Consider the following 6,734-nt stretch of genomic DNA (forward strand, 5'->3'; position numbering starts at 1 on the left):
GTGCGGTTAGAGTGCCCCTTTAATGTGCCCGATAAGAGCTGTGTGTTCTGTAATCAGATAATATTCCCGCCATGTCTCACTATGATCTCGCATAAGAATAAGCCGTTCCGTCCCACGCATGTATTATTCCACAGGACACCAGTCTGGAAATAACGCAAAATGTCATCATTAGGTGTTTCGCAAGGGATGTTGGGATACATGACGCTGTTATCCCAGGAGCCCTTGCGAATCGCAGTGACGTAATCACCTATAGGCGGCCGGACCCGGAAGTGCGGATGAATAAAGAAGGAAAACGGTATTTCCTTACAAAAAAAATAGTTTGCATTGTGTGTCTCTGTCTGACTCTTTGTCTCTCTCTCTCTCTCTCTCCTGCACTTGTGTCTTCTGGGAGGCAGGGAAGGTATATAGAGGGCGGCAACTTCCTACTCAGCTGACATCTCTATAGCAACCTGTACTATGCCTAAAGCATAGTATTGCCCATGTGCGGGATTGTCTGCTGCATTCTGGGTAGTCAGAATGAACAGCAAGCAGGAAGAAGGTCACTAAAGCCCCGTACACGAGAAGAAATTCGGCCAGGAAATTTCGTCTGACGACTGATCTGCTGATTTTCGGCTTGTTAGTATGGTGCTTCCGACAACCGACTCCGACTTTTCCCCGTCCTTTAAGGATCCAGGGGATAGAAAGGCGGAGTCTGAGGCCCGCAATATGTACTCCCTGGCGGGGTCTGCACTAAGACCGGTGTTTACGGTTGCCCTTGTCTTGCAAACCTTGAATGAATGGGCTGAGTTGCTACGCCATAACCTGTAGGGGAAATAACTTCCCCCTGCCTTTGCGGAGCTGTTGGTGCAGGGGCTGCAATTTGTTTGTGATGCCGCGCTGGATGCTGCTCCCATTTTGGGCCGACTGTCGGTTTCGGCGGTGGTTCTCTGGCGTATACTTTGGCTAAAGTGCTGGTCTTCAGCTCAGACCTTGAAGAAGGCCTAGACTGATCTGCCTTTTTAAGGAGATCGCCTGTTTGGGGCTACCCTGGATGACCTTATCAAAGGTCTCACAGGCTAACAAGGGTAAGGACCCGTGTTGTAGACGGTGCCCCTCCTTTTCAGCACATATGTTTTTTTCGTCCCTCAGGGTCAGTCAATAAGGCAATGTCCTTCAAGGCCCCCTCGGGGGGGGGGGGGGGGTTCCAAACGACCCTGGTCTGGCAAACAAAAATTTAGTTTCTGCAGACCTGAGGACAAGGGCCCTTCGGCCTGAAGGTTCACCCTCACCCGTATCTGGGTTGGGGGGGGATGTCGTTGCTGGTTCCCGTACCTGTGGTTATCCCGGATACAAGACAAATGGGTTAATGAGGTAATATGGTCCGTGTACAAGATCAAGTTTCGATCTGTCCCACCGGTTAGGTTCTTCCCTTCCAATGTCAGACTGTCCCTGGATTGCCTACACCCTACAGGCTCTCTTTGGGCAGTACAGGATCTATTACAACAAGGAGTAATAGTTCCGGTTCCATGTGCAAAACATTTTCATGGCTTTTATTCAAACCTGTTTATGGTCCCCAGGAAGGAAGGCAAGGTGCGTCCAATCCTGTGCCTGAAGGCACTGAATTGCTTCGTGCATGTTCAAAATTTCAAGATGGAATCCATTTGCACGGTGGTGGCTTCCCTAAATCAGGGGGATTTCCTGGCCTCCATAGACATAAGATGCCTACCTTCACATCCCAATATGGACAGGTTATCAATGGTTTCTGCACTTTGCCATGGGAGAGGATCATTATCAGTTTGTGGCGTTACCCTTTGGTCTCGCCTCTGCTCCTAGGGCTCCGGTCCTGGCGCTGTTATGACAGCGGGGATATCGGTCCTGGGTTACCTGGACGATCTACGTCTCTGTGCGGAGTCTTCCATGGCGCCGGTGACAAATTTGTAGATCACCATGAGAACTCTGGAGGAGTTTGGGTGGATTCTGAATCTTCGGAAGTCGTCCCTGGTCCCTTCCATGAGACTGGACTATCTGGGCCTAACTTTGGACTTGTCCTCAGCCAGGGTATTTCTTCCTCCGGGTAAACTTCAAAAACTCCAGACTGCAATTCAGCTATTGCTGTCCAGCAAATGGTCATCCCTTCGGACCTGTGTGAATGTTCTGGGACTGATGGTGTCGTCCTTTGAGGTGGTCTCTTTCGCTCAATTCCACCCAAGAGTCCTCCAGAAGAAAATCCTTCTCAAATGAAACAAGAATCCAAATTCCCTGGACAATCAGATCCAGCTGAGCCAGGCGACCAGGGAGTCCCCAATCTGGTGGCTTTGGTCCCCAATGCTCAAACAAGGGAAATCCTTCCTTCCTATATATTGGACAATTGTCACCATGGATGCCAGTCTGTCCGGGTGGGGAGGGGTTCTTGGCAGGTTTTCTGCTTAGGAGTCTGGTCCCTGGAAGAATCCAGGTTACTGATAAATGTACTGGATCCTAAAGTGATCAGGCTTTGCCTAGTCCATTAGACCGAGTACCTTCAGGGTTGTCCAGTGCGTATGTCAACCACCAAGGGGGCACCAAAAATGTCCTTGCCGCCTTTGAAGTGGCCGGCATTCTCCGATGGGTGGAACGCTTTGTTCCAGCTCTCTCCGATGCTCACATTCCAGGAGTGGAAAATTGGCAGGCTGATTTCCTCAGTCGACAGACCTTGGATCAAGGGAAATGGTCTCTCCATCCGGAGGTGTTCCAGTAGTTGTGCCTTCGTTGGGGCACTCCAGATGTAGATCTGTTGGCATCTTGGTTCAACAAGGGCCAATCTTCCATCCTGCTTTACAGTTGCTGGCTTTGACGGCTTGACTGTTGAAAGCCAGGTGCTGAAGGACAGGGGATTGTCTGCTTCAGTGATTCCTACTCTGCTTAAAGTGAGGAAAGCGGCTTCTAGGAAGATCTATCATCGTACATGGAAGTCTTATATTGCATGGTGTGAGTCTCTTGGGGTTGCCTCTCGCTCTTGCTCGGATCTTGGCTTTCCTTCAACGGGGAGTCCGGTTTGGCAATTTTCTTATAAAGGCCACTAGCCGGCCATTCCCTGGTGCGTTGTTTTATCCAGGGGGTGCGACACTTGGCACCTCCAGTGCGACCTCTGTTGCCACCTTGGGACCTTAATTTGGTGCTGTTGGTTCTCCAGAAACCTCCTTTTGAGTGTTCGGAAGATTCCTCTCCTGCTTGCCTTATCCCAGAAGGTGGTCTTCTTGGCGGCTATTTTTTCTGCGCGCAGGGTGTCAAGACTGGCGGCGTTGTCCTGTTGTTCTCCCATCTGGTGGTTCACAGGGATAAAGTGGTACTTTGTCCGGACCCGTCCTTCCTTCCGAAGGTGGTTTCCAGTTTTCACTTAAATGAGGACATCATGTTACCCTCTTTGTGTCCTAAGCCTAAACAGCCTAAGTAAATTGCATTACATACTTTGGATGTGGTTCGGGCACTCAGGGTGTACTTGGCGAGTACTGAGGCTCCATTCACACTGCTGCAACTTGTCAGCCTGACAAGTCGCGGTCCATTGACTGGTACAGGACCCATTCTAATAGGAGCGACACAAGTCGCTCTGACTTAGAAAAAGGGTCCTGTACTACTTCGGGGCGACCTGGAGGCGACTTGCATTGACTTCCATTATGTGAAGTCCGTGCAAGTCGCGCCGAAGTCGCGGTGCACAGGACTTCACCGGTCGCCCCGAAGTCGTGCAGGAGTCGTGCCGCTTCAGTGTGAATGCGGTCTGAGTCTTTTCGAAATTCAGATTAGCTCTTTTTGTACTCCCGGATGGCCCAAGGAAAGAGCTGCCTGCGTCTACTGCGACTATTTCCAGGTGGATCAGAAAGTTGTGCAGGCTTATTCGATTAGGGGGTCAGGTTCCACCTTTCTCTGTTAAGGCGCATTCTACTCTACTCGCTTAGTGCTTCCTGGGCTTTTTGCCATCATGCATTTGTGCTTCAGCTTTGCAAGGCGGCTACCTGGTCGTCTGTTCGCACTTTCACAAAGTTTTACAAGGTGGATATGCTGACAGATTCCTCTTTTGGCCACAAAGTTTTTCAGGCTGCCGTTTAAGGGTGTTTGTTGCCCTTGAGGGTGTTTGATGTTTTTTCAGGTGGGTCTCCTCTTATTTTTCTGATGAGTCCTATGTTGCCTGTTTGGCTATGGTTTATCCTTGGGGAATTGTTTTTCTGCTGTTCCCACCCCTCATTTTTATGACACTGCTTTTGGACATCCCTACTGATATGAAGATCAGAGACTGTGTCCGTTATGAGCGATAGAGAAAATTGGCTTTTTGTCTTACCGTAAAATCCTTTTCTCTGATGTTCATTGGCGGACCCGCCCCTCTATTTAGTTGGGTTGGTATTATTTTCTGACACTGCTTTGATACAAAACTGACCTCCTATAGCAGGGAGAGAGGGTATACCCCCTGGGACTGCCCATAGGCGTAGCCAGAACTTTTTTCTGCCTAGTGTTCTACTCCTGTAGGGGGCAGTATAACCCTACTGATATTAAGATCAGAGACTGCATCTGTCAATGAACATCAGAGAAAAAGGATTTTACGGTAAGACAAAAATCCAATTTTATTACTTAAGAAATGTAGCAGAATACATTTAGCCTAAATTTATGAAAGAATATTTGCAAAATGTAATATCAAACTAAGAAAATTGTGGTGTGTGCGCGTGTGTGTGTGTGTGTGTGTGTGTGTATATATATATATATATATATATATATATATATATATATATATATATATATATATATATATATATATATATATATATATAGAGCGCATGTATTACCTCTCACCTTCTGTAGAGTGTATTTTGGCATTACCTTTTTTTTTTTTGCACCTTCCTTCTTCCTGTACTTGATGGGTTTTATTTCTCCCTTTTTGCTGTAGCTTTCAAGCATAATTTGTTTGTTAAATAAATCAGTGTGTGGAAAAGGGGGGCGGGGGGGGGGGTAGCTGGAGTTCTGGAGTCCAACAGACAGTGATGATAGGGATTTACCCCCCCCCCCCCCCCTTTCATGACCAGGCCATTTGTCGTGATATGGCTCTGCATTATTTTAACTGACAGTTATGCGGTACAACTACTGTACCCTAAAAAAAAAATTCTCTATTGTCCATTAACAGACGCAGCCTCATCTTCATGAGCTGTGTGGGTTATGCTGCCACCTGCAGGAGTAGTCTAGGCAGTACGTTAGTACAAAGTTTTTACATATACATGCCCACGGGGCTATCCCTCCAGACTTAACCCTCCCAGACACAGCCCAGCACACCAGTTTTTCTGCCTAGAGAAGGAGTAGGACCTAGGTTTCCTGCTGGGACTCCGGTCTCAGTTTTTTTATTCTTTTCAGAATATTTTCTTTTATTTCTCTTTACTCGCTAGCTAGTGTTCAGGGAAGAATTTCCTGGTGATCCACAAGCAACGATGCCAGCTCGGGCTTCGCACTGGATAATCTAAATCCTTATGAGCAGGTTATAGTCCCACACTAGGCCTAGCCACGACGGTGCCCCTTTTCCAGATGGGGACGAGCCTGCGAGCAGATGCCTCGCCAGGACGCGACGACCTGGAATGCCCTGAGTCGCAGCGTACGCCTTGGTTGGCAGTACCCCCACTTTGGGTGGGAAGCAGTCTGTCCGGAGCGGAGCCCACCCGGTCCATGGTATGTTGAGTAAATGTGACCGCCCTTGCCCTTTGGTGGTCTTGGGGGGGATGTGGGCTCTCTCCTGGGGATAATGGGATTCGTGCCTCCTGAAAGATCCCCATGGCCTGCCCGGTCTGTGTCTTACCCCACCCCCCCCTTCTCTGTTCCTATGTGCCTTGGGCGTCTGGTGCCATGGGAGGGGGGGTGGCATGGTACCTTGGGCTTGCTGGTTCCTGTTGTGGATCCTGAGGCCTTCATGTGTCGGTCCCTGGCCGCATGGCTCGCCATAGACTTATATGAGGCAGCCATTTTCCCTGAGCTTCCTATTGCAACTGTATGGGCAACCATGTTTGTGTAGCCTTGTGCTGCACTGAGCAGCGTGACCTTTAATTCTGGCAATATCCCTTCCTGTGCTCTGTTTCCTACTGCTGACCGAGTAATTTCCTGTCTTTCTGCATGCTGCTGGAATGATCTGGAGGACGCTTTCTCTGAGGGGGTACAGTACTGGGGTCCCTGCGGACATATTCCTGCACACTCTGATGTTTAGTTTAAAGAGGATTGGTGGTGAGAACCGCGATCGGCGCTTCTTAAATCGACAGTACTGCGTTTTTTGCAACTTGCAGTTAGGGATGCACCGACCTGACTTTTCTAGTCCTGATACTGATACCCTGGCTTTGTGTATCTGCCGATACTGATACCGATCCGGAACTACACACATACACAATATGCATGCGGCTGCAGTACAGAGCAAAGCCACTGCTTCCTGTGTATGGCTCCTCCATTCACAGGCCGAGTGCATCTGATATCACTTCGCCTGTGATCCGGACCTATACAGGAAGTAGCATCTCCGTGCAAGTAAGGGACAGCTGAGCCGGGACTCAGCAAAACCGGATCGGCCCATGGGTCGGTTAATTTTACAGATCAAGCTATTTTGGCAGTATCGGCGCCGATATCCGATCCGAATATCGGATCGGTGCATCCCTACTTGCAATATGGTGCCCCAAACTGAATTCACCCTCAGACCCACTCTGTGCGACTCCCGGAGAGTCAGGATTGCGGTCGCTTGCCACGATTTCAGAAGCTCTGGAAAGTCT

The sequence above is a fragment of the Pelophylax lessonae genome (genome assembly GCF_965119305.1).
Source record: "Pelophylax lessonae genome assembly, chromosome: 2".
Classification (NCBI taxonomy): domain Eukaryota; kingdom Metazoa; phylum Chordata; class Amphibia; order Anura; family Ranidae; genus Pelophylax; species Pelophylax lessonae.